The following is a 12,686-nucleotide window of genomic DNA, read 5'->3' on the forward strand; positions in this document are numbered from 1 at the left end:
TTTATGCATTGATATACTAGAGAGAATATTTGAGGACCAATACCAATTTAAATATTGTCAGACTATATCTTAGATGCAATTTTGTTTTAATTTTTCTAGCTCTCAATTCATAGGAGCTATTTGAGTTTTTGTCTTTTTATGTTTCTAGTGGTGGCTACAACATAAAAAAAAGGAATAAAAATGTATTCCTGTTAGCTTTGCCACGTGCCTCGTGGGTTGATGAATATAACTTGAAATTGTGATGTTTTTAGTCAACATAACACTGAAATTTTATTTGAATTGAAAATAGTGGAAAATAACATTACTTTTAATACTCAATTCGAATATAACTTTATATGTAATCATTAATGTAACGAAATGTTTCTAATCATATCTCTAGTAAACCAATATTTCTTCTAGTAAAACATTGTTCATTTGTTTTTTTTTTTTTCTTGTATGGATAGTCTTACTACAAAACTCAAATATATAATGGCCGGCCAATATTGTAAGGAGTATCATATATAAAAACAATGCTACCCAAAATCAATTACATGATTAATTCCATATTATTAGCCTCATTTCTAATTAGTGCCAATTTTGAAACATTTTTTAACTGATTAATTGGTAAACATATTTATTTCCAACAATAGCACACATGAGCCCAAAAGCACAATTGAAAGATGTTAAAAGACATTATAACTCTCATACGAGAAAAATAAAATAAAAAACTATGACAATATCTGAGGAAAACCCATAATTAATAAGTTCAACAAAAATTTAGTAATACATGCATCTTCAAATCTATAGTTCTGAGGTTGATTTCTTTATCAAGTAACTAAAATCAACTATAATCTATCAATATTGATGCTTAATAATTAATTAGCTTTAATGGTGGGAAAAAAGCCAGATTAACATGAATTAATAGACAACATTAGCATAAAAAGATATACCATATAAATTTATAAAAGAAGGCGCCTGTATTTATTTGGATTGGAACCCTAAATTAATTTAGAGGTTTCATAATTTAGATTGGAACCCTAAATTAATTTAAGGGTTTCAAAGATCAATCTTTGAAACCCTTAGATTAATTTAGGGTTTCAGATTTAGTTTAGGATTCCAATCCAAAACCCATGCACAGAATCACGAATCACAAAAGTTCATATTCACAAATCACATGCACAATCAAGATTCTCCACAGCACACAGTTCACAAATCTCATCCTCCATCTCCATTTAATCCCAACCTTCCTCCAATCTCCATAACTCAACAAAAAAAACATAAAATACTAAAATTAAGAGGTTCGGATTTGGGGCTTACCTTTAGCAACGATGATGCGATGGACACATAGAGCGATGGCGACGGCGACGGACACAGATAGTGATAGAGATGAGAGACGTCGGACACAGTGAAGAGACAAGCGACAGAGAGAGACTAAGGGTGATTCGATTTCGAAAAGGGGAGGGCTGGGGGGGAGGGGAGTCACGAGAGGGGGGGGATTAATTAACCCAGACCAAATGGCGTCGTTTTGTCTATAATGACAAAATAGTGTCGTTTCGTCTGATTTGTTTTTAAAAAAAAACCACATCATTTTGTCTATGTAGTTTTTTTTTAATATATATTATTTATAGAGGGGCAGGGGAAACCCAGAGTGGGGTTGGGCCCCCTCCATACCCCGCCTCTACTAGGGGCCACGATGCGGGCAAGGCCACCTACCCCCTACATTTGCTGCATGGATCCCCCGCCCCGCTTAGGTGGGGGAGGGGTGAACGGGGCAATGCAGCAGCTAGCGGAGCCCTGCTGCCCACCCCTAGAGAAGATGTATGAATTTTGTGAAAGTTGAAAACCTAACTCTTGATTTGCAAAAACATGCAAATCCATATGCTAACTTTGAAATTAACTCTCTCTAAAACAACCAAGTAAGAAAGATTCATTCTACTTCATTACATTCATTGGTTTAAACTCCTAAATGAAGCTTTAATGCTTTGACCTATAATCCCGTATCAACCCCATCATACCAATCGATATCAATCCACCACCATATGGACAAATTGACCTACTCCCAAGGGATTGTAGAGTTTCTTGAGATTAGACGTGTCATATATATGGGTGCCAAATGATATGTATTTACTGCATGTACCATGTTTGTAGTATTTTGGACAATTGACCCTTGTGGGCATATGACATTATGGGATTTGTATATCCACATATATACATAAATATCATGTTGTATCTATAAGTTCTTGTTATTATCATCTATTAAAAGTTTATATATAAAAAAAATGTCCAATCTATTAGCCTCTTAGGAAATTTAGATCATGTGCCTGAATCAAAGTATCAAGACACCTCACTATCTCACTACTTTTGGTAGTTGACCGAGTCAAGATTCGTGGGGTTGTGACAATGTTTTATAAGAATACTGGTATATATAAATTCCAAATACACAAACCTCACACATGCATCTTCTAAAAAAGCGGACCACATTATGAAAAAGTGCGAAGAACTCACTTTTTTCTTAGTAAGATCTACTTTTTTACAAAAAGTTTGCGCTTACACATTTATGGCTTGTTCTTAACATTACTCTTATTATAATAAATCTCATTTTGAATGTTGTGTCATGACTTATTTGTATATAGCCATCTCTTATTAGATATTGTTGGAGTATGATTGAATAGTTATATCTTGACCATATCACAAAATACCATTTCATTTAATTTATTTATATAAGCAATGATTTTTAACAATATGACATCACGAAATTAATAATAACTTGTCACAAACTCGTGTGATGTAAAAACATTATTTTATTTTTAATATTACTTACAATATAATTATGAATTTGTTAAATACTAAATTACTCAATTATTAATTATAATAAATAAGATATAGGGAGAGAAGAAGAAGAAGTGTTATAGAGGAAAGATTATGAAGTGCTAGATATCGACCCGGTAAAATTCTTTTTTGGTTTTTTTTTTTTTTTTTTATAATCAGATTTGCATTAATTCAAAATCTCTATAAAAGATGAAGAATACATGGCGAAATATCATCCAATAAGTTACATCCAAAGCATTTTTTGTACGGGTATGAGCAACTCTGTTATTAGACCTACAAGTGTATTGCACTGACTAAGAATTGAAATTTGCCAACAATACTCTAGAGTCTACCTGCAACATGCCAAAACTTGTTCCAACTTCATGATCACTTTAAGTCCCTAAAACCCATTATGATCAATTATTAAAGGATACAACAAAGATAAAGTTTTACTCAAATTGATTCATATAAGCTAGTATAAACTCGAATAACTCGTATTTATTATTTTTATATCTCTCTCTATTTATAATGAGAGTATTTAATCCTTAGGCATTGACTCAAATGGTGAGAGCCCTGATCCTAGTGTCATGCTCCCTCTAGGTCTAAGGTTTGAGTTTTTGGTGCAAACAATTTCAGTGCCATAGGATTGGGTGAATTTCATTTTCAATTACTAAGGTGCACATGCATGAAACTTCTTACTGAGAACTTGTGTACTTCCATGATTAGTTGAGACTTTATTATGAACATTCGGTACCAATAAAATCATATTTCTAAAATTAAGCATATTAATTACTTGAATGCTTATAAATATAATTACTAATATATATATATATATATGTATGTATGTATAAACTCTATTGTTGGGTATAAATATTATTTATAGGTGAGGAAAGAGCCGCAGGCGATTAATAGGAGAACATGCCGACATAGTGGGCAAAAAAGAAATAACTGACAGCTAAAGATTGTGGTCACGTGGGATTGACGTGATAGAGGACAATGATAGGTAAAGCCACGCAAATGCACAATATGCACTCGAGGATAAAGTCAACTATTTGTAGCCCTCTAATATCGAGATCAATCTATAAAGATAAATCATAGAAAGACGTCACCAATATGGAAACCAGCTAATCGTCTCTCGACAAGAAATGAATTTACAAAGATAAGTCCAAGCAAGATATCCATACAGGATGGGCACTATCAACTACCAAATTGTGCTCTAAAGGTAACGCACAAAACTGGGCACTTAGAATCGTTCCTCTAAAATGATTTTTCCATATTAGAATACCCAACCCTTATAAATAGCCTACAAGGTACGTACTATTGATTCATAAATTCATCAATCATTGAGAAATCTTAGTTCTTCGCTGACTTAAGAATCGAAGTCATCCTGCACTAAATTCCTCAAGTTTTGGCACGCTACAAGTATACTTAGAAGAGAAATTCTATATAAAAGCTTTACACTACACAGCTTCACCTAATCAATATGTGATTTTCATCAACATCTATAAGGATTTTAGCAAAAAGTCAGAATTTTTTTATTAAAGTTTGTAGATAAAGTTATCAAATATAATACATATAATCTAGAATTCGCCTTAATTTGACTTTGTTAGCAAAACTAGGTTGGCGATTGATTCAAAATCCTAACTCATTGTTGTCTCGGGTCTATAAAGCTAAGTATTTCCCTTCCACAAATTTTTTTCATTCACATTTGGGTAGCAAGCCCTCATATGTATGAAGGAGTATTTATGCTACTAAATCTCTTTTGTTAGCTGGGAGTATTTGGAGGATAAGGAAGGGTGCTGATGTAAGGATAATTCAAGATAAATGGCTCCCAATTTTCTGGTTGCCTGAGTCTATTCCACCTAATTATGTCATTTATAATGATTCGAAAGTTAATATGCTTATGCATCAGCCTAATGGTTATTGGGATGTGGATTTGATTCAATCTATATGTAACACCCCGTATTTTAGTGTATTTTTATTGAATGATTATTTTTATGTTATTCAAAAAATTATTCTCTTGTTTTAAAATTACTGGATTTTAATTGGATTATTTTTAGGATTTTTAACTGGGTGAAAATTATTTTTATGTGCTTCTTAATATTTATTTATTGTTATGTATTTAAACTGCTTTTAATATTTAAATTAATTACTGTGAGATTTAATTATTTCAATTTGACTTTACCATTACGTTTAAATTATTTTATTTAATTTGTGGTTTTAAAATCATTTCCGTTGGATCATTTTCGTGACCCAAGTTATGAGGACTGGACCTCATTTCTTTCCCTCTATTTTTCTCTTTCCTCTCTTTCTTCTTTTCTTTTTCTCTTTTTCTTTCCTTTTTCTTTCTTTCCCGCTGCTTTCTCCCCCCGTGCGCGAGCTCTCTCTCTTTTTCTCTCTCCCCTCTCCTCCGCCCGATCCTTCGTCCCCTCCCAGCGCCGCCGTCCGTCGGCAGTGGTCGACACCGCCCGGTCCCTTGCATTCCTCAGCTGCCGGCCGTCCTACCCCACCAATATCACCGCCGTTCGTGCCACCGTTAGCCCCCACGAAGCCCACAAAGCCGCGGCACTCTTTCCGCCCAGCGCCGCCGTCGCACCACCATTGGCCACCATCTTCCTACCACTTCATCCCCGACCTCTTGGCAACCCTTTGGACCCAACCCCGGCTCCGATCCGTCACCGGTGAAGCCCCACCAAGTCCATTTTCGATTTGTACATTTTTGGCCTTAAACCACCATTTGCGCCGTCATTCACGGCAAACCACCACCACCATTGGCTTCACCGACCTCTCTAGGCCCTACCCTATCATTTTGGGGTCTTCGTTTGTCTCCGTTGAAAAGTGGGTATTTGTGACCCGCGGCCACAGTGTATTTTACACTGTGGTGTTGCTCAGACGTCGCCTTTTTCAGCTTCGTGATCCTTCGGAAATTGCTTTATTGCACTGTAAGTATTTCTCCAAAGAGTTCTCATGAATTTTATGTATTTTTGCACTAACGCATTTCACTGTATTTTTTTGGCATGCCGGACTGAGTCCGAGGAGTACGGGGGTCGGATGGATTTGTGATTGGAGTTGTTGGTTTGATTGGATTGGATTGGATTGGATTGGTTATTGGTTATTGATGGATTTTGGATTGGTTAGTTCATGTGCATTTCATTATTTCATGCATGTTCATGTTTGTAAAGGAAAACTGGGTTTTCGTATATTGCATTCATGTTCATGTGTTTATGAAAACTGGGTTTTCATGTGAATGATTTGTTGGGTGCGTGTGTATCACGAACCCCAAGCCGAGATGGGGCATTATCTCGGTGGAGCTCCTCTGGTTACTCGGGAGCGGAATAAACTGAGTAACGTCCCCTGGATTGTCGCTGGGCGACAATGGGATCGGACGAGAGATTCGTGCCGACTCCGTGGTCCTTCTACTGGCGGGGACTAGAGGATGTCTGGCCATGTACGCGCTGGGCGCGGAACTGGGCATCGCTCGTTGCGTAGTGAGTGCTCGGCCATGTACGCGCTGGGCGCGGAACTGGGCATCGCTACGAAGCCAGGACGTGCGGATGGTCCCTAGGGGAGGCCATGGTGCATAGGGTATTGACGGATTAAATGGACTATTTTCTGGGAAAAATAGTGTGAGTTGGATTTTGTGTAAATAATTTTCTGGGAAAATATTTTACAGATTATTTGTGGGCCAAATGGGATTTTGGCGTGTGTTGGAAAATTATCATTTTCGGGGAAAATGATATTTTGAGAAAAATATATATCTCTTCATATGCATGCATGTTAGTTGTATTAAATGCATTTTATTCCTGAGATTTTTTTTGGGTTATACTTACCTGCGGTACCATTCTGTGATAACGCAGATTTTGATGCAGATGAGGAGGAGGGTGAGCCTGAGGAGACGGCTCCGCCCGAGGAGTGATCTAGGATCACTGTTTATTGTTATTTTATTTTACCATTCTGTATTTTCGGGACATGTGTTAACTTATTTTGGATGACTGTATAACTACTTTTAAAACTTTACTGATGTTTACTTGTATTTTAATTCTGGTACTTAGTTGACTAATCCGCTGCGTTGTTGTTGTACACCGTTGCATGTACACACACTTGGCACTTACGTTGGGATGTGTGACCGTGTTGTCATCATCCCGGCGTCTCGATTCCCGTGTTTTCCTTACACGGGGGTCGGGGGCGCCACACTATATTTCCTTCTTTTGTTGATAATGCTATTGTACAGCTTCCTTTATTACCAAGCGGTTGGGATGACAAGTTTGTATGGATAGGCACAAAAAATGACTTGTATTCAGTAAAGTCTAGATATCATCTTGTTGTCACATTATTTGATTCTACTGTTGGTGCGAGTAGTTCTAAATTTCAAGGCTCTTCATCCTTTTGGCATCAATTCTGGAATTTAAGTCTTCAGAATAAAGTTAAGAACTTTGGGTGGAGAGCTTATAAAGATAGTCCTTCTACAAAACTGAATTTGCTAAAAAACAGTGTTATTTCTAATGTGGATTGTTCTCTTTGCTCATTGGTACTACAAGATTGCTATCATATTTTTTGTGGATGTCCAGATGTGGAAAAATTGCTGGTTGTATGTTTTCCTTTTGTTATACCTTTTTTGGAGATGATGGGCAATTATTTTGATTTGGTTGGAGTTTTGATGCAATATGATATATCTTCGGTTTCACATTTTATTCCTATTTCTTGGGGTGTTTGGAAATATAGAAATATGAAGTTATTTCAGAAGTCTAACTGTATGCTTAATGATGTGGTTGATAATTATTTGGCATATGTTGAGGGGTACACTGTCATTAAACTGCATCAATCGATTTTACGTAAGGATATCATTCTTTCTTGGAAACCTCCTTTGCAAGGTAGGATAAAACTTAATTTTTATAGTGTTTTGCTTCATTCTTCTGATCTTGGGATGTGGGGGCTATTTTAAGAAATAATAAATGGGATGCTTTATTTACTTTGTGTTAGAAAGAATTTGGGTTGTTTGAAGTGGATGACATTGAGCCTTTGGCTACTTTGAAGGGTTTACAAATGATCTTGCATTTGGGTTTCTCTAGTTTGTTATTGGAATGAGATTCTTTGTCTGTGATTAAAGCTATTGTCTCTAAGGAAACTAACTTTTTGGGAATATAATATCTGAGATTCAAGAACCTTTTTTTTTTTTAAAAAAAAAGGGCAAAACCTCTACATTTATTAGATGGCCTCACTCAGGTGGAGGGAAACATGTGGTACATAAGCAGATAAACGAAAAAACCAAAATGCCGGAACAGTACATTCGAAAAAATGCAAAAACACAAAATCCTCCTAACGTCATGCTATTGTCTAATAGAGGGAAAACCCAAAAGTATCTAAACGAATAATACCCCCCAGTGATCTTGGTAAGCATGCACCTGAACCGAAAGTCCAATTGAGTCCCTCTTCGCCTCGTCTTGCCAGAAAATCTGCCACTTGGTTACCTTATCTAAATGGATGAACCACCTGAAATTGAATGAGCTACAATTACCAAAGATCATCCTAATAATCCCAAAGATACCATAAATTACAGCACCGAGTATTCAGCCAGTCCTCCACTATCTTTGAATCACACTCCAGAATTGCCAATGTACATGCCATTTCTTTACAAAGTCGCACCCCTTGTAGCAGGGCTTGTAGCTCTGCCTCGTTATTAGTCCCAAAACCATACTGTGCCGAGAAACCTGCCATGATATGGCCCCCATGATCCCACAACACTCCACCACCACCACAGCTTCCCGGATTCCTAAGACAATTGCCGTCCACATTCAGTTTCCACTAGCCACTAGGGGGTTTCAACCAAGCAACCTGCTGAATTTTTTGTACTAATCGGACTTGAGTCCGAATATCCAATGCATTCAAAATTTGGAAATCTGTCTGAGACAACTTAATATCAACCATTTCATTTACCAATTTGTCTAACCATAACCGAATGTTCCTCCAAACACCTAGTACAATGTCCTGAACACCTTCCATCCGAGCCTTGCAGCGGCATCGCCATAAACACCATGGTTGAAGACTAGGCAAGAGGCCAATCAACAGACCCCTCTTGGTTCTTTTTTTCGCACATCTCATCCAAACCTCCACTCGGTTCCACCACGTCCTAGATTGCACACGCGAAACACCCAGCGTCGAGGATGCTAGGCGCCATACTTGGTCAGCAATCTCTCCATGCACGAGAACATGATCCAGTGTTTCCTGAGTTGGGGACGAACAACAATTGCATTTGGAGGCTATCTCAATTTCAAGTGACTTGACTCTATCATCAACAGACAGACATTTAAACCGAGCACGCCACATACATACCGAGATATTCTTAGGCAAATGTTTGTTCCAAATCTAGTCCATCCAAGTAAAATGATCCCCTTTAACTCGGATTAAATTCCAAGCTGAAGTTGTCGAGAACCGACCATCCTAAGCTAGTTTCCAACAAGCACGTCTTGCCCAGGTTTGCCTACACAGATCTTCCGCATCACTTCCTCTGCCATTTCCTTACCAATTAATTGTTCTAGCCGCTCATAGTTCCAATTGTCGCCAACCCAAACATCCTTGACTAGCAGAGAAGGAGTGCCAATCACATCCACCGTATGAGATAAAGGGCCATCCGAAAACCATATGTCAAACCAGAAGGAAGCCACACCTTCCTTTACTTTAATTTTCGTAGCCTCACAGACCTTAGGAAGAACAAAAACAATGCATTTCAAAATCTAGAACTGGTCCGGCATGATTCCAAAAGAGACACATGTTGTCCTCTTCCATATTTTTTCAACAAGAAATGAGATCACAAGGAGTCCATCGACAAAAGAAGCCAACCCAACTTCATATGCAAAGCTTGTTGAATCTCTGAAAAATCCCACCAATCCAAACCTCCCTCATCTGTTGGCTTATTGATCCAAGACCAAGCACATCACTTATCAAAACAAACATGGTTTAGCAAAATCAACATCCCCCCTTATCAAAACAACTTCGCTTTCCAACCTGCAACCTTGGCTAGAATTTTCACTATCAACTTATCAAAATGGCCAACTTTCAGTCGACCACGCACCAAGGGACCAAATACGTCACTGGAAAATTACCTTCCACAAACCCAGTCAAGTGCACCAAACTCCTCTTCCAAGCTAAAATAATGGTGGTTGAACCAAAAATAGAAGATTTCTCACGACTAATGTGTTGCCCCGACCGTCGCTCATAATAGGACAATCTGCTACAAAGTTGACGCAATGAACGGTTCTCACCATTGAGGAACATCAGAATATCATCTGCATATAATAAGTGTGAAATCAAAGGGGCCCCCAAAGGATGATAGAACTTGCCAATGCGACCATCTTCAAATTGTTTCTGCAAAAGCTTGGAGAGAATTTCCTGCATCAAAATAAATAGGGCGATAGAGATCCCCCTGACGAAGGCCCGGCTTAGGCTGTAAAAAACCTTTGTAGGATCTATTCATCATCACCGAGTACCAAGGAGAAATTACACATTCCTTCACCAATTTACAGAACTGATTTGAAAAACCAAACCCTGCTAGATCTTGAAATAAAAAATCCCAATGAACCTTGTCATAAGCTTTAGCCATATCGAGCTTCACCATAACATTCCCGCCTTGGGTTTTTTTATTCATCACATGAACCATCTCCTAAGCGAGGGATATGTTTTCAAAGATGCTTCGTCCCTGAATGAAAGCCCCATGTTCCGATGACACTAATCTTGGCAAAATACCAGTCAAACGAGACACAAGGATCTTTGAGAAAATCTTGTACGCCACTGAACATAGGTTAATTGGCTAAAACTTCTCAAAACTTTTAGAATCCAGAACTTTAGGAATAAGCACAATGTACAAGAGGCATAAAACTTTGGCAGTTTAGCACATGCAAAAAAAACCCCTTGCCGCCTCCGCCACATCTTCTTTCACAATATGACAACAAGAAATATAAAAAGATGAGCCAAAGCCATCCTGGCCTGGGCTACTGTGCTATGGAATGGAAAAAATCACTGACTTCACTTCCTCCTCCGAAGCTAGACGGCATAAATCAAAATTATCCTCCATAGAAATTTTTGAACCCAAAAACGGTGATAAGTCCGCAACCTCAGTACTCAGCATCTCACTAAAAAGTTTTGAAATAAATCAACAGCCCCTGAATGAACCTTCTCAGGAGAATCCAGCACCGTTCCATCATCCAGGCGCACCTTGGAAATAACCAAACCATGCCTACACTGTGAGACAACAACATGAAAGAATTTTGAGTTCTGATCTCCCTCCTTCAGCCACTTTTTCTTAGCAACTTGGGCCAATCGAATCTCTTATCTTTTCTCCCAAACATCAAGTTCCAGTTTAGTAGCCAAGTAATCCGCATCTGTCTCTTCCAAAAACTCAAGTTGAACCTGAAATTCCAGTGCCGCAAAGCCTCTATTCTAGGTCTTGAATACGTTTTTCCACTAGTCCAAAAATGTTTCTATTCCAAGACCGCAACTCCATCTTTCTCTTTAGTTTAGCAGCAAGTTTTATCAAACCCGAACCCAAAACGGGTTGCTCCTAAATTTCTTTAACCAGACTTTGAAAAGATTCATGAGAACACCACATTTTTTGGAATCGAAAAAGAGAGGGGCCATACCTGGTGTCAACACAAGAGTCTTACCACCATGGGGCTATGATCAGAAGACTTTCTTGTAATATACTCAAATTCCACCATATTAAAACGAGCTGAAAAAGCCACGTTCATGAGAGCCCAATGCAATCTCGCCCATTTTCTAGCAATTCCTTCCGGACCATTGCACCAAGACAAATGATTCCCATGATAGTTTACTTCCACTAGGCCACAAGCATTAATGCACTCATTAAAGTCATCCATTGCTTGAACAGGTCGGGGACATCCTCCCACTCATTCACGATCCTCCCAAATAATATTGAAATCCCCGATGAGAAGCCACGGATGACCAGTTGGTCGGCAAGCCACCAAACTCTCTCATAGACTCCTTCTGTCCACATGGTTACACTTTGCATATATGAAAGAAACAAGAGTCTCTGTTGACTCTAAAACGAGCCATCCCGTAACCATCTGGTTAGAGACACTAACCACCTCAAATTTGTATGGAGTACGCCACAATACCCATATTTTTCCCCTTACATCTTCAGTACAAAAATAGCCATTAAAACCCAACAAACTGACTAATTGTTGTAACTTGGCTTCACTTGCAAACGGTTCAAAAATAGCAACGATAACTGCATTATTTTTCCAAATTAAATTTCATAAAACACGACGAGAATTACCCAACCCCCTTATGTTCCATGCAATGATGGAGTCTATCATAAGTTCAATTTAGCAGTGCAAGTAGAAACCCGCTAGGATTGACGCACAACCTTGTTTTTCCTTTTGATGCTCTACTTAGAAACATGAAAATTCTCAGAACCATATCCCTTTTGCTTGGCAACCCCAATAATGCTATCCTCCTTCTCTCCCTCAGTACCATACAAAACAAGGTCATTTGGCCCTTCAATCAGTGGACTACCCCCCCCCCCCACCCTTTGGAACACAAGCCCCACTATTCTACACCTTGGAGGTATCATAAACTTCCATCTCAAGGCTAGTACCCTTCGCACTATCTCCCACAAGTGGCATTCTTTCGAGATCACTGGGGTTCTAGAGGACCCCAATTTAAATTGAAGAAAGCTCTTCAACTAGCTTTTTACACAATATTCTCTCCAACAATTTCATCGACAAACTCTCTAGATCATCTCTTATAACGTGAACATCATCATCCTTAGTATTCGAAACATCTTTATCTTCAATTACCATCAACTACGCAACCTTGTCGTCCTGAGAATCCTGTTTCGTATCACCCCTGTCTTAGTCACCATGCACCTTTGTATGTTTATGCTT

The sequence above is a fragment of the Juglans regia genome, chromosome 14, assembly GCF_001411555.2.
Source record: "Juglans regia cultivar Chandler chromosome 14, Walnut 2.0, whole genome shotgun sequence".
Taxonomy (NCBI): Eukaryota; Viridiplantae; Streptophyta; class Magnoliopsida; order Fagales; family Juglandaceae; genus Juglans; species Juglans regia.